The sequence below is a fragment of the Trichosurus vulpecula genome, chromosome 4, assembly GCF_011100635.1.
Source record: "Trichosurus vulpecula isolate mTriVul1 chromosome 4, mTriVul1.pri, whole genome shotgun sequence".
Classification (NCBI taxonomy): domain Eukaryota; kingdom Metazoa; phylum Chordata; class Mammalia; order Diprotodontia; family Phalangeridae; genus Trichosurus; species Trichosurus vulpecula.
In genome coordinates this window covers 317,173,596-317,197,774 of record NC_050576.1, presented here as the reverse complement: position 1 = coordinate 317,197,774, position 24,179 = coordinate 317,173,596, and positions in this window count along the sequence as shown.

Genomic DNA, 24,179 nt, shown 5'->3' with positions numbered 1-24,179 from the left:
GTGTTCATATATGAAATATTAATTTAACTCTAATGGAACCATGTTACTATCCTTTTCAGACTGTCATAAATCAAATTTTGGACCAACTATCTAAGTGAGGAGGCAGCCAAGATTGATCTTTTCACTTAAGGAATACTGTAGAACTCTGTATATGACATTTTTTTTTTTTTTGCTATTAGATGGTTAATTCCTTGAAGTTAGTGATTGTGTTCTGTGTGAGTTTGTATCCAGTGTAGTCCCCAGGCATATCACCTTTCACATAATAGGCGATCAAAATTTCTGTTCCTGGTGCACCAACTCCTTTGCCACCAAATTGTCTACTTTCAATTTGGTGTCTCTCTTTTATCTCTCTGTTTAAATTCCTCACAAGTCACCAGTGATCTGGAATGAATCTGGGATTTGGAATCAGAGGACCTCCTTCAAATTCCAGCTCTGCTATGCAGTTTGTGGGCAAATCATTCAAAATCTTGGAGCCTCTATTTCCATACTTATAAAATGAAGAAATCTGAAATGCAAGGTCTCAGAAAGCTCTTAATTTGTGATTCTGTCATCTCCTGTTCATTAAATTCTGAGCTTCTTTTTCAGTTTTCATTCTTCTAGGCTAGGGCTGTCCAATCCTAGGTTACCTTAGGGCCGCATTAAAATAAAATGATTATTCGAGGGCCGCATACATTACACTAATAGAAATTGGGGGAATGTGCGTCATCCATACAACAGGCAAAGGCAGGAAGCGTGAAAGCAAACACAAAACAATAAAGCAACAACACAGCAGTATAAAGGTAGCTGCATACTGACTAGTCTGCATCATACAGATAGAACGTATTCCACAGATCGATGGAAAATTCCATGTGATATGTTCCGTTTGTAATAGTGCTTAAAAGCACCAAAGAAAATTAACATCAATGAGATTATTTATTAGTGATGGAATTAAAAAAAAATCCAATATACATTTCATGCAAATTATTATTTTATTTTTTCACTCATGAAAATTAAAACCCACAGGTGGGCCGCATAGAATCCCACTGCAGGCTGCATGTGGCCCGCGGGCCATATTTTGGATAGCCCTATTCTAGACTACTAATTTGACAAAACAGCCTTTGATGCTATTAACTCCTGCCTCATTGTAGGTTTTTTTTCTCCTTATTCTTCAAAGACAGCACACTCTGCTTATTTTCCTTCCACCTCTCTTATCCTTTCTTTGGCTCTTTTCCTTTTACCCCGACTCCTTAAAAGTGGGTGTTTTAAAGATTTTTTGTTCCTTTTCTGTTTTTTCAATAATTTTTTAAACCTTTTTGGTCTGACTTCCATGACTTTAGTTTACTCCTATGAAGATGACTTTCAGTTTTTTCTTTCTAGCTTTCTTATAGATCGTGTGTACATATGTATATCCCCTGGATACCTCGAATTCACCTTAGGGTTATCGCTTTAAATCAATGTAGGATCAATCAATTTGCCATCCTCAGTTTAGAACTGGAAGGCACCTTCGAGGTCTTATCTCAAAAATGAATTTATTTCTTCTACCAATTTAGTCTTCCTTTTGCTTTCAGGCTTTTTTAAAATCTCCATTTTCTGTTGTTAATATGTTCAAAATTATGTTGTCTTTAATGTTACCGTCTCCTTCTCCTCTCATGTCCAGGTTTTTAGCAAATGTTCATTTAACTTCTTTAACATCCCTTGCATCAATTCTCTCTTCTGTGCTCCCACTGTTGTCACCCTAGTACAGGTCTGTCCTAACCTCTTAACTGGTTTTCCTACCTCTATGCTTTCTTTTTTGCGAAACATTGATTATATTGTCTCCACTCTTTCTTATATAGATCTGGTAGTGAGGCCACTTTCCTGATTATAACTCTTCAGTTACTCTCCATTGCTATTCAGTTAGGTTCATTTTCATGCCCTAGTTTTTGAGGTCGTTTAAAATCTGTTGCCACCCTGAATTTCCAGTCTTAGTTCATATTTTTTCTTTCCATACACTCGATGCTATAATCAAAGTGTACTTCTTCTGTAGGTATATTTCCATTTCCATGTTTGGGTTCACGTTGTTCCTAATGCCTGCAATTGCCAGTTCTCACTTCCTTTCACCTTTTTGATTTGTCCAGCTTTTAATCCCCAAGTCAAATTCTACCTCATCCTTCCTAATCCCACCTGCCTCAGTCTCTGAGTTAGTAATGACCTTTGCCCTTATGGACTAGGACACTGTCATAATATATTTTTTTAAAATTATAATACATTCTAGGCTTTAGTGCTAGGTGTTTCTACAGACCTCATATAGTTAAGAGTTATAGTTATGCTCCTGCAGCAGCCAATAGTCATTTCCTAGCTGATAATAAAATACAATTAATTTTTTTTTTGGTAATGTGATAACCATACCAAACACCTCCTCACTTGACTCCTTTCTTTAAGAAAATAGATGACTATGTAGCTTATATAGTCTACTATCCTTGGGCTTATCATCTTTTTTTTTTTTTTTTTTTTTTTTTTAGTACAGAGCCATGTTTCCCAGCATACCTTTCATCATTTCCCCTCTACATAGAGAAATTATTGAGTATTAAAGTATGTAATGATTTAATTTTGGAGGTCTTATTGAGTTCTTTGTGAAACAGGTATACCTTCTTATCCCCAGAAATATTGGTTGCTATATAAGGTGCAATTGTTTTCACGGTCATCTTTTTTCAAATACTTAACATGAACCTGCAATATAAAATGACTAAATACTTCATGAATTGGTGTTTCTTATTGTTATGAAATGAATGACAGAATACTTTGTCAGCTTGTGGTGTAGCAGAAAGGACACTTGCTTTGGGGATGGAGGACGTGGATTCAAATTCTAACTGATTCCAGCTACCTTTTTGAGATCTCGAGTAAGCCATGACATTCTTGGACCAATTAAAATTTAGTTTAAAAAGCAAAAAAAAACCAAAAATGGTAAAACCTGCCAGCCATTTATTCTTTGTTGGTATTGCCTTTGAGAGCCCGTGGTCTCACCCTCATGCCGTGGCAAGACGTGAAAGTAGGACTTTGTAGAGGGTCTAAATCAAGAACCACAGGAACAACGACAAAAACCTAACCAAACACAAATACCCAACAGCCCATGGAAAATTGCTAAAGCCATTGTAAAATAAGTTGTAAAACAAGTTACCAAAAGATCACTGGAGTAATTGGGTAATTGAGGAAATCATTTAATTGGGGTATTGGGATTGAGCAAATCCTTTAATCTCCCTGTGCTACAAAATGAGGGATTTGAACTTAATTGCCATCAAGAGGCTTCTTTTAATATTAAAATATTTTGGTATGTTTTTTCCACCTTTTAAATGTTTCCCTCATTGTGCTTTTTCCTTCCTCACTTCTACATTTTATGAATAGAAAATTTCTTTGACAAGTCACATATATGTTTTTTAATATGAATATCCATTTCTTTTACCTCCTTTCATTTTTAAACAAACTTAATCCTTTAACCTTCACTTCCAGAAGAACTAATATTGTCTTCAGAAATTTGTAGATGGTTGATTTTCTGGTATGAAGTCACAAACTACGGAAGGTAATTTGTTAACATTTATATGACATTATTAAAAAATTATTTTATTTTTGGGAGATTGTCATTGCCAACTGAAGAGGATATTTGTGTGAGATGGATTATTCTCTACTTTTGATTATTTCTAATTATGTATACCTTTCTTCTACCACTCTTTAAATATCACATCATTTTGTGCCTTAATGCAGGACACATCTTGCTGTGCTAGAGATATTTTTTTTTTCTGGTGCCTTACAGAGAAGGTAATAATCATTATTTTAAATAATCCATGTTGAGATCTTTTTTTTGATTTACACTCCAACATCCATGAATTATTTCTAATATTTTGCTCTTTTTGTTACTTGAAATTTGCTGTAACCTTAGAGAATTCTTCTTTCCAAGTGAAAGTAGTATCACTTGTGATAGCAGTTAAATATGTAGGAATGTCTGGGATCTATAGAAAGGCAAAATGAAGAGATTTTTGACTTGGACATGTTTCAAGGGCTTGGCTGCCAAAAACTGAACAGCTAATGCCATAAACAAGAATGTCTAGTGAATATAGAGCCTATACAGAATTTAGAAGACGTCCTACCTACTGAGCTGAGGAAGCCATTTAGAGTACTCATCATGATGGATTGGCTTCTAAGACGATGTAGACCTCTGTGCACTTAAATTTTTTTCATTATAGATCATAAATGAAAATACACCAAGACTTCGTTGAGATATTAACACAGTTGAGGCGATACTCTTCCTTTACCTTTCTATTCTTGAATCATCAGCTTTTCCTTTGTTACTAGTGAGGTTGTCTGTGCTAACCTACCTTCCATAAATATTTTGGTGATGATTCTAGTTGAAATATATACAGTGGTCTTCAAGTGAACACTTATAAAATGTCATGTCCATGGCAGTGGAAACCCTATCTCTATGACTATTTTGTTTTAAAATGGTGAGTCTATTATGAGGCAGGGTGAGACAGTGGAAAGACCGTTGACTCAGGACCTGGGTTCAAAGCTCACCACTTACATTTGCTACCTTCTTGACCTTGGGCAATAACCTTTCTGAACCCCAGTCCCCTCATTTGTAAAATGAAGGGTTTGGATCATATAGCATTTGAGGTGTACCATCCAGCTCTATAGTAACGATTATGATTCGTATGTTAATCTTTTGTGGTACTAGAATACAAATAAAATATTACAGGATATGCTTGAAAACAATAACTCATCTAGTAGCAAATTTTTATTGATGGCAGTAGAGCATTTGTGGAATATACTAATTTACTTCCAAATATTTTAAGTGGGTTATAAGTTTTAAAATTCATCATATGTACAGTGAAAGACAGCAATTCAGTGAAGATATCTAGCCTTGAGATTACTGCAGTTAATTTTCCTCGATTGCCATTAAATGATAAGGTATAAGAAAATTTTTGCAGTTAAATATGTTACAGAAGAATGGATCCAAAATACTTTGGAACCCTTTTCCCTTACCCTGCTACTCCTTGTCTAAACACCACATATTAGCCTGCAAATCATTTCAAACCAATTAATGCTGTTTTTAGTCACAAATTATTGATTTTAGTACGAAATTTATGCAGAATTGCTCCTCCACATAGATTATAAAGTAAAGCTTTTTAATTGTATTTTCCAGGAAGATATGAATTTAAATGAAGACAAAAAGGCACCATTGCGGGAAAAGGATTTCAGTATCAAAAAAGAAATGGTGATGCAATACATGAATACTGCTTCTAAAGTGGTGAGTAAAACTGTCGAATTGAGTGATGCTCTTTACATTTGAGCACAGATGGAAAAAAGAAAACAGATTTTTTACCTTCAAGTAGTGCTATAGTTTGTGGGCACCTCTAATCCTACGTGTTTTATGAAAACACAGTTAACAGTACAAAAATACAATTTTGACATTGTTTGTATTAATAGCAAAATCTGTTTTAACTTGATTCTTACCAGAGATAGTTATTTTTCTAAGCACATCTCAGAGATTTAGCATTATGTTCCTATCTATTCTAAGGAGTCGTCTGTTGTTTGCATATTTGAAATAGTGCTACACACATCTTTTAGCCCTATTTAGGCACAAATGTAGTAATTTTCAAAGAAATGGGATATCAGTAATGAAATGTAAATATTAATATTAATACTTATCAAATAATAATATTTCACTACCCACTTAACTGAGTAGCTATAAAGAAAGGACTTTGTCAAGCCTCAGGCTCTATATAAATATGAGCTGTGGCTGTTATTGTTAGCAACAACAATAATAGAAGAACCTTAGTCAATGAATATTTGACTGACTTACCAAGTGGAGAGAGATCTCCATCAAAGGCAACAGTGAATACAAACGTTTTTGTAAATTCTTACAATGAAGCATAGTGTGTGGTTACAGATCTTACACCTCATAAAGCAGAGAGAAGCAGTGGAGGATAAAACTGATTCCAAGAAGACTTGCAAGAGATGGAACTCAGGAGTATCCCAGGTTCATCCCAGGAACAGGCGATATGGAAAGATTACCATAAAAGATTGTTTGATCATTAAAGACATTGATACCATTACATTTGAATATTTAACATCACAGTTCTAGATTTGCTTGTAGGGGAGGTGGAAATGGAATAGTGATGAAAACCAGCTACTTTGGACCAAGTATATTATAAAGGGCATCTATGCTGGAGAAGACAGAATTATTCCTAAGAGTTCTGAGGGGTCAATACGCAAAATGTCTGATGGAGGGAAAGATACTGAGGATGATAAAAAAAAAATCCTTTATGCCGAAAAGGGTGATTAAGAAGAAATCAGCCACTATGAACCTATATTCCTACTCTCCCATTTTAAAAAAATCTTCATGTGAGTCATCTATATGTATATTAAGGGCATCTTTGTTGAAAATACTAGTAAGGAATAAGCTGGACTTTACAACTGATATTCAGCAATGGACCACTTCTTCACTATTTAGTAGTTAACTGAAAGATGTAAAGAATATAAGATTCCATTGTCTTTGTTGCTAATTATGAAAAAGGATTTTATTTGATAGAGCAGAATGCCACTTTAAATTCCAAAATGCTGTTTCTTGTTCATACATCAATGTCATGGAAAACTCTTTGAAGACATAGTAACAGAAATACTATTTACTCTTCAGTGACTCCCTAGTGGTCAGGCAGGGGATAAGCACAGCATGATGCTAAAGCACCCTCCTTTGGTCTCTCTCCTGCCTCACCTCTAGCCTTGTGTGGAAGAGAAGTGCCATTACATCATAACAGTATTTCCCCCAGAATCCCCCTAAGGTGAAGAGAGAGAGCGCTAGTTCATCTAGTTTCTAGCCTGATCTCATGCCTCGGGGAAGGAGAGTATCACTTTTCCTTCTTCCAAGTTCTTGCTTCTCCTCCTAAACTCAAGGTTTTGAAAGGAATCCTTCTTGATGTCATAGTCTATTGACATTGAAAATGTCTCAAATTTTTTTCTTAATGATTAACAAAGTCCCCACTGATCATCCCCATCTCAGTGATTCCGAATTCCTATAAATCATCATTCAGACTCCATTCCTTGTCCTTTATTGCTGATTCCTTATCTCTACTATGTTTGACACCCCCTACTCTCCCTCACCTCTAATGTCTCACACCAAAGCTATTCACCCCTTCAACCATGTCCTCACATACACACAAAAATATTCATACTTTTGATCTTGCCATCACACCAAATGCATCACCTTCATGTTTGTGCATAGGAGTTGCTTCTAGAATGGTCCTAGGAATAGGAACACCCTCAAACCACTGTGCCCTCCCCACCCCCCCACCCCCATTTCCAACATTAACACTTGTAGAGATGTAACCTGGCAGCTTTACCTGTAGGTGCAGTAGTCCTCCCATATCTTAAGCAGCCACAGCTGCTTGTAAACCTGAAGATTTAGTAAGTAAAGTTCTCACCACCAGAGACCTTAATACTTAATATGATTAAATGACTCTACATTAGAAACTGGTTTGGTTTTATTAATGGAAATGATATTAAAGAAGATGGATTGCTATGTGTTTTGCTGCTGCACTTTAAATACTATGGAACCTTTAGTTCTAACTTGCAGCTGAAACCTCCTGTAGATGCGGTCAAATTAAAAATAATAGAATGTGAACTCCTTGAGAACATGGGCTATCTCACTTTTGTATTGGTATTTGTAGAGAGTAGGTCATGGGAATTGAGAATACTCAGAAATTGGAAAATTAGACAGTTTTAGTGAGCACAGACATGAATATTGAAGTCCCATAGTACTAGGACAGGAGGAGAGGAGGACAGAAAGGCAGTGAATTAGGTACTGAATTCCTTCAGAAAAGAGGGAGACTGACCTGGGGACTGGTATACCACAGCCAATATAATCAGAATAGGGTGGAAAAATTTTGATAATGTAAACTTTAATGGAGGAGAGTTTGCTGTAAATGGGGAGAGTCTTAAAATGGCAATGGGGGCAAAACAGTATTCCAACTCCCCCTCCATGGCCTAGTGTGGCTGGAGTGTGGATCAGTAAATACTGATATTTTTATTGTGTTATTTATAGCAGGGATCTTTTCTGTATATACTTAGTCTATCTCACTTGCTTTTACCACCTTCATTTCTTCAGTGCCATTTCTATTATTTCAAAGTTCTTTGAGACCTTGATGTTAATGTCTAAATATGATAGATTTTATGAACCCCTTGAAAATTTTAGCTGTAAAAGCAGCTAGGTAGAGTATTAGACTTGAAATCAGAAACATCTTAATTTGAATCTTGTCTGTAAGCCTCACTTTACTCATTTGTAAAATGGAGATAGTACTAGCATAGAACTCACAGGGTTTTGGGAATCGTGTGTAAAATGCTTTGTAAACCTGACACAAATTTTTTCTGTTCTGACCTATACCTACCTTTTTATGAATGTCACAGAAAATAAAAATATATGTATTTTTAAAAATATATACTCAATTCTCTGCAACTGATATTGGAAGAAAAATTACAATTATTTTCATGGGAGATTTTTTCCAACTGCTTTTTATGAGGATGGTAATACAGGAAGACCAAATAGCCTATTAAAGCATATTTATTCTTGACTTTGGACATCCAGTAAAGTCAGCTCTGCTAACTCTTTCATTGCCTTTCTAAGGAAACACCTGTGAGCTTTCTTTCTGTTTAGCTATGACTCTCTTTTGTATAATGAAAATGTAGGAATTGATAAAATTCAGTTCCTTCGGTAGTACATCCTTCTTTTGCTCTCAGGCCAAATAATATAATAAAAATTAGAGAAAGAGAAAGGATACAACTATCTACAAGGTAAAATCTATAGCATAAAACGGGAATGAAGGTAGTATCATATTGTAGACTTTCTCTGTTGTACTACATGTTTACCTCATCTATACACAACCTTTGTGCCAAGTCGTTTTCAGAAGTTGATATAGTTTTGAAGCATATGTATATATCTGTCATGTCATTGAAGAATCTTGTCTCACCAGTGATTCATTTAGCCAGACCTCTGCCACATTTTTTTCTGTGGTTTCAGGAAAACTGGTGACTCAAGAGGGGAAAGGGTAGAAGGGAGGGGCCTCAGGCAGTAAAAAACAAATGAGAAATATGGTATAAATCTGTCACCTACACTATTTCCTCACAAATACAGTTACCAAATAAAGTAAAAGAAAAATATAAAAAGATTGAGCATAGGAACTTTAAGTTGGTGAAATGAAGGATTGTAGGTTAATCACACATATCTATCAGAATAGGAGGCAAGCAGACTTTAATTACATTAAAGGAATAACAAACAACACAAAGGGAAAAGAAAACTCGTGATAGCAAGATCATTTTAGATAAATTGGCTCAGAAACTTATGTATAAAAAAAGGAAAACATAGTTAAACATGAGAAAAGGAACTAATATGATGAACAAATACTAAGGATGCAAAGACATTCCTGGGGCATGGTAAAATAGTACAATAAGTTCTATTGAATTCCCCAAAATAATGAACCAATAGAATCTCAGAATGTTAAGGAAAAATGATTCAGAAAGGTTATAGATGGAAATAAGGTTGGAAATTGAGGTCTCAGATAAGGAATGATTTAGACATATGGCAAGATTAGAAAATTTAGATTAAACAATGACAACAGTTGTGTCCAAAAAAAGAAAATGACAGGTTTCGATCTCAGAAATGTAGAGGTGGAAAGAAAATTAATTGAAGTAAACTAAAAGAGAAGAAGGAGAAACCCACAAAACCTCTAAAAGGCAAGGCATTTTATCTTGAAGATAGAATGCAATGATATAAATTTAAGAATTTTATATTCCAGCAAAACACAATCAGTAAGTGTTTTGATATCTTACTTCAGGTAATCACTTGAGAAAATTGTCTTGAAATATTGGAAATATAGGGCATAAGGCAGATCAGATCAGTAGTGTCCCTAGCACATTGCCAGAGAGGAAACCTCAAGTTTGAATAACCTAGAAACATCTTGTTCTAACTGGATTTTTTAAAAAATTTATTTTTTATTTTTAGCTAACAACACTCAGTTTCACAAGTTTTTGAGTTCCAAATATTCTCCTCTCCCCCCCGCCCCCACCCCAAGATAGCATGTAATCCAATATAGGTTCCACATATACCTTCCCATTAAACTTATTTTCACAATAGTCAAGTTGTAAAGAGGAATTATAACCAATGGAATGAACCATGAGAAAGAAGAAACAAAACCAAAAAAGAAAAAAAAAGAGAGCAAAAAGTTCGCCTCAATCTGCATTCAGACTCTGCAGTTCTTTCTCTGGATGTGCATAGCTTTTTCCATCTTGAGTCTTTTGGAGCAATCTTAGAATGGCTGAGAAGAGCCAAGTCTATCAAAGTTAGTCATCACAGATACCGTGTATCTGTATATAATACACATAATCGCATATAATCTCCTGGTTCTGCTCCCCTCATTCAGCATGAGATCATGTAAGTCTTCCCAGGTTATTATGAAGTCTGCTGCTCCTCATTTCTTATAGCCCAATAGTATTCCATTACATTCATATACCACAACTTGTTCGGCCATTCCCCAATTGATGGGCATCCCCTTATTTCCAATTCTTTGCCACTACAAAAAGAGCTGCTATAAATATTTTTGTATATACTGGTCCATTTCCCACTTGTGTGATCTCTTTGGGATACAGCCCTAGAACTGGTATTGCTGGGTCAAAGAGTATGCACATTTTTATAGCCCCTTGGGCGTAGTTCCAAATTGCTCTCCAGAATAGCTGGATCAGTTCACAACTCCACCAACAATGTAACAGTGTTTCAGTTTTCCCACATTTTTTCCAGCATTGGTTATTTTCTTGTTTTGTCATGTTAGCCAATCTGACAGGAGAGATGTGGTACCTAAGAGTTGTTTTGATTTGCATTTCTCTGATCAATCATGATTTAGAGCATTTTTTCATATGCCTGTAGATATCTTTAATTTCTTTCTCTGAAAACTGCATGTTCATATCCTTTGACCATTTATCAGTTGGCAAACGACCTGAATTCTTATAAATTTGACTCAATTCCCTGTATATTTTAGAGATGAGGCCTTTATCACAGACACTGGTTGTAAAAATTCTTTCCCAATTTTCTGCTTCCCTCCTCTAACTAGATTTTCTATATCAAGAGCAAATATTTTGTGTAAATGGTGAAAGATTTTTATTCATCAGTGGTACAGAATGATCTTCAGTTATGAGAACTCAAAGGAAATCCTGTCAGCATGCCTAAAATAATACATCTAAAATTGAACTTAAGTTTATTTTTTTTAAAGCATTTGAGGCAAAAACAAAAGACATTTCTTCAAAAGTGAGCAAGGCACTTTTACAGGTAAACTCATCAAACAAAAGAAACAAGCAAGGTAAACAAGTACAGTTAGCCAGAAAATTAAGAAATAAAACCATGCTTTTCATGCTTCTACCATAAGACTAGACTTAATTTTAAAAAAAGTCAATTTGTGAACCTAGGAATATCATCAACAGACCTAAAGGGTGATGAAGAGTAGTGAAAGGAGAGAAAAGGATAGAAATGAGTTAATATTTTATGGATTAAAATTTAAGTTCCATCACTAATGAATCAATATGTGGTGGATAGGTAAAACACAGAAAAAGGGTGTGTGGGCGGGGAGTGTGGTGGGTGTTGTTGATCTTTTGTATCTAATTAAAAAAAATTATAGTCAGGTCCTTAATTTTTTGTTTATGTTTTGGTTAGGTTTGTTTAGGTGTGAAAGGACATATATTAAGTATTAGTATTCATTTGCATTGATGCTGCCTTTTAAGCATAGTGTAATTTTCCTTTTTATTTCTTTCAATCAAGTGTAATTTTACTGTTGTTTTGTCTGAAATTGTGTCCCTGTTCCTGCTTTTTGTTCTCCTGATGGATAACAGAATTTGTACCAGCCTGTCATTTTAACTATGGAAATCTTTCTATTTAAATTGTGTTTCTTATAAGCAACATTGTTGAATTCTGTTTTTTAATTCATTCTGTTGTACTCCATTTTTTGGGTGAATTAATCCTATTCATGTTCCAGAATTATAATTGTTAATTGTGTATTTCCTTCCATTCTGTGCAGTTATACTTTTATTTTATTCTCTCCTCTTTCCTTTGTAATGAAAAATATAGTGATCTACATTTGATGTTATCTGCTTCTAATCCATTATTCTCTTTTCTTCTCCTTTCACATTATCCAATCACAGACTCTTACCATTTCTTTCCTTTTATTCTCTTCTTCATGTTCTACCTTGCAAAGATAAAGTTTGCTTTGATTAATGGCTCCTTAAAACTACTCTCCGTCTTTGTTTTCCTCTCCCTTCTACCTCTTCTTACAGTGTTGTTTCATGTGTTTCTACAGTAAATATTGAGTATGTGTGTGTGTTTTCATGTGTACCCTACTTCCCTGACCCCTTCCTCCATGTCTGAATAGTTTTCTTTTATACCCCAATTATTTCAGATAGTAAATTGCACCCCTTTTCTCACTCTTTTTCTCAGTATATTCCTTTTTCTCTTAAGATTATAAAAAAATAAGAAAACTGCTCCCAGGCCATCTGTTTATTTACTCTGTCCATAATACTTGAAGACATTAGGGTTCTGACTGTATGCTTGACTCTTTCTACTAGAATATAAATACATCATTTTAGTTATTGAAATGTATTTGCCTTTCTCAGTTCCTCTTGACTACTGTGTTTTCATTTCAAAATACCTACTCAACTCTGGTATATTCATCAAGAATACTTGGAAGTCCTTTATTTAATTAAAAGTCCACTTTACGCTGTGTAAGGCTGTATTCTTGATTTTAAACTTTTATCTTTTACCTTCTGGGATATCATATTCCAAGCCTATATCATTAAGGCAGAATTCATGACTTCAAAGATAACCATGAATATGCCTGAATGGTCCAGAATCACAGGATATAAGGAGTTCTCTAAGTAGAAGGTAGAGGAGTTAAAGCATTTATTGAAACTCAAAAGTGGCAGACCCACGGACCAGTGTCCCCAATTTGACATCCTGGCAAGAACCTTCCAAAACCAGTATGCCCATCTCACAATAGTGACCAGGAGGCCACAGAAAAACATTATGGCAGCAAGCCAAGCCATACTGGTGCTTCCCTCCCCAATGCCAGGGCCCTCCAGCAAGAAGACCACCCACTGGCCTTAAGCCCCTGCTCAGCACTCTCCGGTGTCCACGAGGGTCAGTCCTGCCTTTTTGTAGTGCCTGCTGCTGTCACCGCTGCTTTTGCTGCAGTCTCCAAGCTGTGTTCCAGCTAGCTGACTGCTTCTTCTCTCCTTCAGCTCTTAACTGCTCTCACCAACTGCCTCTTAGCTCTGCTCCAACCGTTCAGCAAGCTCCTTCCACCACAGGCTTCATGTCATCACGTGCACCAGGACTCAGGTGCCTACCATTGGCTCCAGTCCTACCCACTCCCCCCAGGACCCTGAGAGCCCCTTCCCCAAAGCCCACTCAAATGGGTGGTGAAGATCTTCCCATTCACTGATTGCCTTTACAAAGCCCTACTTCTAAACTGCCAGGTGTTATGTGATTCTGATTGTGGCTTCTTGATATTTTTTGTGACTGCTGACATTTTTTTTTCTTGACCTCCTGGAAGTTCTGGATTTTGCCTATTCACATTCCTGAGAGTTTTCATTTTATGGATTCTTCCAGGAGGTGACTGGTGGAGTCTATATTGACTTTCTTTCCATTTCTAAAAGATTTGGTCAGTTTTCATGATTTTTAAAAATATATTTAGGCTTTCTTTTTTTAATAATGAGGTTTTCAGGTACTATGGTGATTCTTAGATTATTTCTCCTTGACCCATTTTCTACATTACTTGTTTTTGATAGGAAATATCTTTTCTTAAAACTTCTTTTTCAGTCTTTTCATTGTATTCTAATGTTTTTAATTATCTCAGAGTAAATGATCTCTGCTTTGTATAATCTAACATTCAAGGATGCTGTTACTTAGGCAACTTTTTCACCTCCTTTACTAAGCTGTTAATTATTCTTCCAATTCTTTATACTAGCACACTTGTTTCCTAATTTTTTTTCCCTCTAGAGCTCTCATCTCTTATGATCATTCAAAAACCTTTTTTTTCATTTTTTCAGGAACTTAACATATAGCTTGTGGCACACTGGTGAATTTCTTTGAGCCTTTGCTTCTCTGTTATGTGGAATTACTCTCTTTTGAGGGTTTGTTTTTTTAATTTCCTAGGCTCCATAATATTTCCTTATCATTAGTCTTTTCTTCTGTTTATTCATTTCTCTAGCCTTCTTTTCTATATTGCCTTTGTGTCAAGCTTAAGCTCTGTGTATTTATGAAAGGAATAATGGGGCCTTCTTTGGTACTGATGTTTTTATTTGGTGTCTATAGTATTCTTTAAGAATGTCAGAAGTGGTTGGTCACTATTTGCACTAATGGTGATCTAGGTGGGTCTCTCCATTCTGGCCCTCTATAACAGGTAATTTGATGCTAGGTGTGCCCTGATCATTGTTTTTCCCTGTCCTAGAAAGAGGCATATGAGTCTTAGTTTGAATTGTGACAAATCTATAGGCTCCAGGAGTTGAATAAGTTTCTGGTCTGGGCTTTTGTGTCCCATAACCCGGGCATACAACTTTGAGTTCCGGATTTTCTGTCCTTACTGATTGTCCATAGTAGGTTTCCATGGATGGTGCTTCGAGGTAGGCTTTTTTGTCTAGACCCTTTCCCTAATGCCCCCAGACTTTTGACTCTTTGTGCTGATGTGGCCTGATATAGGGCTCTTGCTGTAGTTTCTTCTTTGGGTTTAAAATAATTTCTTGGTTTAGTGGTTTTTAAAAAATTCTTGATGGAATAGTTACGAAAAAGCTGAACTTTTCTTCTTCTCACTCAGCCATCATGAGATGATTTCTCTATTTTTTCTAACATGATATTTCTTGAGTTCATGGTATTATATATCTCTCTTTTTAAATACTGCAGGTATTGTTAATTTTTATTTCCTGTTGGCAGTTACACTAGAATTTTTCCCATCTTTCATCTACAAAATCTTTCTTATTGCCTGATAGAAAAGTCCTTTCAGATTTCAGCGAGAAGCCTTCCTTGTCCTGGAGGGTGGATTGATGACTTGTATATTCTTGTGAATTAGTCTAAGCAAATAATATTCCGTGAAATCATTTGAATTTTAAAGGCAAAAAAAATCAGAAAGTAAAACCAGCAATATTACTTTTAAATTTTTTTTATATTGGTTTTATTAAATAAGATTCAGTTGTTATTGAGATGTTTCAGTTGTGTCTGACTCTTTGTGACCTCATTTTGGGGTTAGGTGGAAACATTTCAGCCATTCTAAATGAATTAAAATTCATTTTCCAATTTTAAATATTTTATAAATGAATACTTAAATATTTTGTGAATAGTATTAAAAAATAAAAAATTATTTGAACCTAATCAAGTCACTTAAGTCTCTTTGTAAACTAGGCAACTCTAGAAATAGTCCCATGATATTTGCATTGTTGAACCACTTTCCCCAGTGAGTTTCTTAGGTTGGCTGAAATCATGGCTTCTTCACAGATAGACTCCTATGTTTATTTAGGTCATCAGAATTATTATAATTATGGTCTATAAAACATTTTACTTATATCCTTCCATTTGATTCTCAATAATTCTTGAGTTAGGTATTACTGATTGTATTTATTATAGTCTTTGATCAAAGTGAGATTCAAAGAGGTTAAGAGATTCTTTTAGAGTTGGAAGAGAAATTAGAGATCACCATATATAAGACCTTCTTACACAAGGGGAAAGAGTGAGATGCAGAGAAGTCATGTGACTTCCCAAGACATCTGGCAGGCATTAGCAATGGATGTGTTCTGATTCCCAATACCAGCTCAGTGCTGCTTTTACTACTGCATCCTATCTTCCTTCCCCCTCAATTAAAAAGAAAAAGAAAGTTTATTTAACTTTATAATCAGCATGCTATGAAAAGGATAATATGTGAATAGAATGAAATTTTGTTATATAATATTCTTAACTGATATCTGGAGTGTTTACTTGCTTAATTCAGCCTAAACTTTCACCAAAACATCCTAATGTTCTGTGACTTGCAAATAAATTTAAATAAAATACTAGTGCTTCCCTGCTGGTTTTGATCTCTAATTTCTACAGTCTGTTTATGTATGGATAACATCTTTATATTCCTCTGTCAGCAAGATATAAGTAAAGTGAATCGTGTTCTTTCTTCCTTTAACAGTTAGTAAAGTCTGATTCTGCTTTCCGCTATCACTCTGTCTTCTGAAAACGAAGTCTCATCTGCTTGTGTGTGTCTATAAATTAATGTGTGTGTTAAATCTATCACAGCATGAAATCACTTGAAGCCTTATGAAGACTAACTTAAAGAATTTAAATTGATTGCAGATGTTGGTGCAATTAAGGAGGCCTGATGAGCATAGAATTTAGTTTACGCGATTAGAATGTAAAATTTATTTTTCTTAAATTATAGTGAAATGTTCCATGTAAATGTAGTTTATGGATGTTTGATATTTTTATAACTTAAAAATTGCTTAGAAAAATGGAATGTGGCATGTGACCCCTTATGAAGTTACCTGTAACGCTGAATTTTGAGATATTTTGTACATCTTATGCTTGTATTAGAGTTTTAGTGTAAAGTAGTTGAAATAGTCTTTGAATGATTATTTCCTTAATTTGCTTTCTAGATAAGTTTTCCACTTTTGTGGAAAATAATAATTTGTATTAATATTTTCCTAAAATTAAAAAAGAAAAATTGCTTGAAAATAATATTTCATGCTAAAGACAGTTTCCCTTTTATTAAAATGGACAATATTAAAGCACAAAATGGTAAATCACTTGGGCAAAACTATAGACTTTATGGATCAATTAGAAAGCATTTATTGAATACCTCCTATCTTCTAGGTGTTATACTCAGTGCTAGGCATACAAAGACAAAAGTGAAATCATCCCTGACCTCCAGGAAGTCATTCTTATATTCTAAAGAGAAAGACAACATATATATGTATGTATGATGTTTACATACAAAATAAATACAAGTTAGTTTTGAGAGGGAGAGCAGGCACTCTGGGCAGGTGTGGGTGGGTGGAGGAAGACTTCATGCAGAAGATTGCCCTTGAAAGAAATTAGGGATTTCAAGATTCCAAAAGCTTAGAGATGGAAAATGGAGCATAATGTGTGAAGAACAGCAGATGGGCCATTATGCCTGGAGTCTGAAAAATGTGGAAAGGATTGCTTTCTATACAGAGGTTAAAAGGGCAATAAATACCAAATAGAGTATTAAAGCATTGAAAAGCATTAAATACCAAATAGAGAATTTTGCATTTAATCCTTAAGGTTAGAGAGAGTCACTGGAGTATAGTAAATGAAATGGAGTGGAGGGTGGGGTATTGTTTAGTTATTTTTCAGTCATGTCGGACACTTTGTGATCCCATTTGAGGTTTTCTTGGTCAAGATACTGGAGTGGTTTGCCGTTTCCTTCTCCAGCTCATTTTACGGATGAGGAACTGAGGCAAATAGGGTGAAGTGATTTGCCCAAGGTCACATAGTAAGTATCTGAGGCCAGATTTGAACCCAAAAGGATGAGTTTTTCTGACTCCAGGCCCTGAATCCTGTCCACCTTGCCACTTAGCTGCCTCCTCCCATGCTTTAGGAAAATCATTTTGGCAGCTGTATAAAGGATGTATTAGAGTAGGGAGATATTTGAGTCAGAGAGAACAACTATGAGGCCATAAAAATAGTGTCGGGGAGAGATGATGAAAGCCTTAACCAGGGCAGTCTTAAGTAAATGGAAAGAAGACATATTTGTGAGAGATGTTAAGGAAAAAGAAAGCACAAAATTTGGCAACTGATTAGGTATGTGGAGTGAGAGTGATGAGTTGTGGCTGATGCTGAAGTTAGGAGCTTAGGTGACTGATTGTATAGTGGGATGACGCCTTCAGCAATTAACAGAAAGTTCAGTAGGCTGATGTGTTTGAGGGAAAAGGTAAAGAATTATTTTTTGGACATGATGAATTTGGTATGCCGTTAGGATGTTTGAAATCTCTAATAACAGTAGGTGATTCAAGACTAGAGTCCATTAGAGAATAGAGCTGGATATGTTGATTTGGGTTTTATATGGCTAGAAATGATGGATGAACCCATGAGAGCTGACCAAGTTATCAATGAGTATATTGAGAAAAGAGAAGGCTCAGGGCAGACAGAGCCTTGGGGTGCACACACAGTCAGTGAGTATGACACAGATGATGGAATTGCAAAGGAGACTGCAAAGCAGTAGTTTGATGTGTTGGAGGATAGTAACCAAGAGATCTAATAGTGTTTCAAAAACCAAGAGAGAAGAGAGCATCCAGGAAGAAAAGGTGATCCACAGGGTCAAATTCTGTAGCAAGAAGGATGATTTTGAAAAGGCCATTAGATTGGTAATCCTGGAAAGAGCCAGACTACAGACGAATTACACTGCATGGGGGTTGGAGGGATGGGTAGGTAGAATTCTGTCTCCTAGTATCAGTGGTCTTGAGTATAAAACATTGAAAAAGAAAGAGTTTACTGCTTTTTATTCTTGGAGTCATTTTACCTATTGGGCTGTAAATTAGGAGGGAATATATGAAGTCTGTAACAATTTCATAACAAGAATAAGTAGATTGCCTGGTGTGTTCATTTGCAATTTGCTTCAAATTGATTCATGGACATTAAGTAATTAAATCCATCAATTTCTGCAACATGTAAAATGTTATAGGCATTAAGACTACTATATGCTCTATTAAATCAATAACTGAAATAGTGATACCATGATACTGTTTCTTTTTGTGTGAAGATCATAAGATACATTATTTAAAGTAGTAATAATAGCTAGTATTTACATAGTGTTTTAAGGTTTTCACTTTATAAATATCTGATTTATCTTCACAACAACCCTGGGGTCTATTTTCATCTCTATTTTACATATGAGGAACCAAGACAAAGGAGGTTAAGTTACTTGCCCAGAGTCACCCAGCCATTAATTTACTCCAGCAGAATTTGACCTCAGGTCTTGGCTTCAGCTCCAGCACTGTTTCCACTGTATCATCTAGTTAACTTCCATTTAAGGCATCTAGACACTTTCATTTAAACAAATCCTAAAACCTCTAAAATTAGGAGACAGTCCTCAAACATTGTTGTGACCCCCCCCCCAAAAAAAAATCTGTCATCCTATAACCAACCTTATGATTAGATTTTGTGGATCAGAGAGATTCCTCCTTAGGATGTTACATCATTTTAGTGGTGAGTAGTTTGTGATCAAGGTAATGAACCATGTCTGGAAAATAAAAATTATTTTTTATATACACCAGATGTTTGCATTATTTTGAGGTGATGGAAATGATAGCATAGTATAGTGAAAAGAACTATGCATTTTATTCCTGTCTTTGTGATGAACCAGTTTTGTGTCTTAGGGTAAATCCTTTCACCCTTGTGGCCTTTTGCTTCCATATCTAGAAAATGAGAAAGACAATATTATCTTTTTTCAACTCTGAGTTTCTGTATTTCCTAGGTTCTAATATTACAGAATAGATTGCCTAAATGAAGATAGAGAAGACTCAGGTAATGTACAAGATGGTGGCCTTCTATTTTTTCAGGATGGTCACATGGAAGATTAGTTAGATTAAATTTAGTTCAGCAAACATTTATTCAGGATTTGTTAGAGGAGGCCTTCTGGCAAGTGATTGCTCAGGGCCCTTGCTAGTTTCCCCAGTACTTTGGGTGTTTTAATGGTCAGCTTACAATTTTTGGGGGTTGTAGTAGAGGGGTTCTTTGTTTCAAGTGGGTTAGAGCATGTGGCCTCTGATGTCTTTTTCAACTCTGAGGTTCTTTGTGAATGTAAATCTTATAATACCTACAAATAGGACTTTGATGAAGCAAAATATAGAAAAAATTATATTCATTTGGTTTATGTATATGAGAAAAATCCTGTTGATGGTATAGATTACAGCCATTATGTTTTCAGATGAGTTTCTTGATCTCTCCTAGCTGCTAAGTACCTTCTCTCCACACTACCTTGTATTGACTTTTTTTTTACGCTTATAGATATTCATGTTTCTGTCTTTGAATGTCAGCTTCTTGAGGGCATGAGCCTTTTAGTTTTTTTGTCTTTATATTCCTAGTGCCTAGCACAGAGCCTGGTGTGTAGTAGATACTTATTGAGTATCACATTCTTATGCAAAATAGAACTGCAGAAGCCTTAAAGACTGTGTAGCATTTTGCATTTTGGGCATACTATTTGGGTACTACTAAATAGAGCTGGAGAAAAATCACAAAACTGTGCATGTATAAATTTATATTACATAATCTCAACTGGGTCCTCACTGCAGCAAGGCAATCCTTTTATATCTCACTCATTGATTCACTATCCTAGTGGTGTCAAACTTAAATTGAGATATGGCTCAATAAACCACATAAAAGGATTCCCCCAGGCTCCATATTGACTTGGAAAACTAATATTAACCCTGTTTTGTTATATTTTTATTTTGTTAACTACTTCCCAATTGTATTTTAATTGGTTTGAGTAGCATTTAAGAGTATTGGAAGTGTTACATTTGACATTTCTACACAACTCCATTCACCACAGTGACTATTTGAAAATTTTTCATCCCTAATTGGCTTGTAATACCAACCTCATAATGACTTTTTGTTGTTTTGAATTCAGAGTTCAATTTGGCCATAAATGCAGCATTGTGGACTGAGAATATTGTTCAGAATTATGGGAAACAATTATATACCTAGTAAAAGTATAGATCAGATAATGTAATTTTAGGAAGCTGATGTTTGGGTCTTTTGAGAGCTTTTGAAATTTTGTTGCACACTTTCTCCCTCCAGTGGAGTGCTCTTCCCCCTTCTTTTTTTAAACATAGTATACTCAACATAGTCAAAGAGATAATAAACCAATCCCTGTATTCATCAGACAGTTTTTTGGTGACGTTTCACATGTGGCAAATAGATTTTTATCTTTCACTTTACTGTTAAATAACCCAGATGGCTAGGGAGGAGTGAGGCTGGTGACTTCGCACAGCCCTGCCCCGCTTAAATCCAGCTCACTTGCAAGTCATGACATTACCTTCCTGATGTCATGGTCCTCTTTGAGAAATAAGGATAAACAACAACAACAACAAATAAGGCTTGGTAACATACAGAAACAATGTATATTTAATTGCTTTATTTCAACCTTTGTTCCGCCACTTGCACCCCGCGGAATTTAAAGTATAATTAGATGGCCAGTATGAAATAAAAATATGTAAATCACAATAACTGACAACAAAATGAACAAATTGTGTCATATCTCAACTAACACTGGTCCACTGGGGGAGATTGGCAACTTGGTTTAGCTGTGGGTTAAAGAAAAAGCTATCTTCTTCTTTACTATCCATCTTTCCAAGGAAATGACTTCAACTAAGGCCAGAACTGGGGATCTTTGATGTCCTGAGCAAAGGAAAGGACATACATAGATCAAAGGAAGGAGTCTTGACTTATTAATAGAAGGAAAGACTCCCCCAGGTGAAGAGGGAATTTGACAAAAGGAAAGACCTTTTTGGTGAAGGAAAGGACCTTAAGTTCCCTGGAGAAGAAGAGACGTAGAACTTAGCTCCCAAGAGAAAAGAAAAGCCCCCAAATTAAAAGAAAGGTTCCCAACAAAGTTGATTCTTAACTCCTTAGTAAAGAAGTGGGGCTTTAGTGGCACAAACTCAGAAGGAAGAATTATTTAAAAACACCTGTGATCAAAATCTCAAAGTAAAAAACAGCTTTCCCACAAGAACCATTAGAATTCCTAGATGAAATGAAAAAAGAGTTTTTTATTTTAAATTAATATTTTTATTTTTAGTTTACAACACTCAGTTCTGCATGATTTTGAGTTGTAGATTTTCTTCCTTCTCCTCCCCCCTCCTCCCCCAGGTGGCAAAAAAAGAGTTTTAAAAGTTTAAAATTGATACTATGCATGAAATGAGAGCTTTGGAGGAAAGATTTTGAAAATAAATTATCAGCTTAATATAAGAAGTACAAAATCTTAATCTATTACTAGACTCCCTAGGAATTTGAATGGACAAAATAGAAGTTAATGACACCACGAGATCCCAAAAAATACCAAAGCAAATTCTAAAGATTTTTAAAAATTCAAGAAAAAGTGAGGTATTTCATCAAATCATCATTAAAAGAGATCAAGGGTAGATAACGGAACCACTGAAATCCTTGAACATAAAAAAGAAACTGGATATCATAATAAAATCATTAGAAAAAACTGTCCAGGCATTATTAGAACAAGAGGGCAATGTGAGCAAAGAATCCACTGATCCACCTCCTAAAAAATCCTCCAAAGTGAAAGCTCCCAGGAATGTTATTGCAAAATCCAGAGCTTCTGCATCAAAGAAAAAATGCTTCAAACAGCCAGAGAGAAAGAATTCAAATTCTGAGGAACCAGTCAAAATCACAGAAGATTTAGTAGCTACCATTAGAGTGGAGAATATGGAATAAGATATTCCAAAAGGCAAGATATATAGGTTTACAACCAAGAATAACTTATCCAGCAAAATTTAGTACAATTACACAATATACAATTAGCTAGCGTAAGTAAATTTGAATAGAATGAGTTCTTCCATCAAATGGAGGTTAGTAGAATGGATTATAAAGAACTTAATGATATTATTTACAAGTAACTTATTTGAAACATAATGAATCACACAGTATTAATTGTTATATAATAATAGCTAGCATTTACTTAGCACCTTCTATGTGCCAAGCACTGTGCTAAGTGCTTTCACAATAACTATTTCATTAGATCCTCATAGCAGTCTCAGGAGATAGATATGATTATCTCCTGGTTGAGGAAACTGAGGCAGACAAAAGTTAAGTGACTTGCCCAGAGTCATGTAGTTAGTAAGTGTCTAAGGAAGTATTTGAACTCAGGTCTTTCTCACTAGGGGCACCACACCATACTGTGCCATCTAGGTGCCTTCATAAGGAGCTGGAACAAAGCTGAACTCCTCACCCCGCCAAAAAATAGATTAGCAGTATGATTTCAGAAAAAAAATTACAGCAAAAATAGATTTAATTAAAAGTTATAATCAAGGGAACTACATTTTTTTTTCTGAAAAATTTCAATGACAAATGAATTAATTTCAACACTTAACACATACACCAAGTTGTATTAAATCTTTTTACTTAAAGTAAAAGTTTGATGAGTTTCAAGGAGAAATAGTAAAACTATAAAAGTGTGTGTGTGTTTGCAGGGGGTGGGGTGGCGAGCTGGGGCACATGGTCCATCTTCAGCTCTACAGAAATCTAATGAAAAACTAACTAAAAAGGAAGTTCAGGACTTGAAGAGAATTTTAGGAAAATTGAATATGCTAGACTTTTGGCAATCATTGAATGAAAATATAAAAGAGTTTAGATATTTTTCAGGTCTCCATGGCAGAGCTTTACAGTCTTTCCAAAAATGACTATTAGGGCATAAAAACTTTCTGGTCAAATTCAGAAAGGCAGAAATATTAAGCATATCATTTATTGACCAAATGCAATAAAATTATGTTAAATAAAGGACTGCTGAAAAAAGTATTAAAAATCAACTTGAGACTAATTTAAACCCAAAGAATGAAAAATAGAAATGTTAGATAATTTCATTAAAGATAATGACAGAAATGAGAATATTCAATACCAAAACAGAAATCCTGAAAATCAAGGAAGAGATTTTGAAAGTTGAAGTCAAAAACAAAAATAGGATTGGTTTAAAAACGATTATGTAGGTTAACTATTAGGTAATTTGATTAAAAAGAAAACCAAATTACCATTATCAAAAATGAAAAAAAGGAGAATGCACAACAAAAGAAGAAGTTAGGAATGTTTTCAGAAATTTTTGCCCAACTACATATCAACAAAACTGACAACTTAAATGAAATAAATTAATACTTACAAAAATATTAAATACCCAGCATATTAGAACAAGATACAAAGAATTTAAACAATCTAATGTCAGAAAAAGAAATTCAACAAGTCATAAAAAAAACAAGAACAGATGTATTAACAAATGAATTTTATCAAACATTCAGAGACAAATTAATTATAATATTACACTTACTGTTTGCAAAAATAGCAAAAGAAGGGATTTTTTCAAATTCTGTGACTCAAATGTGTTCTTGATACCTAGGCCATGGAGAATCCAAACAGAATAATAAAATTATAA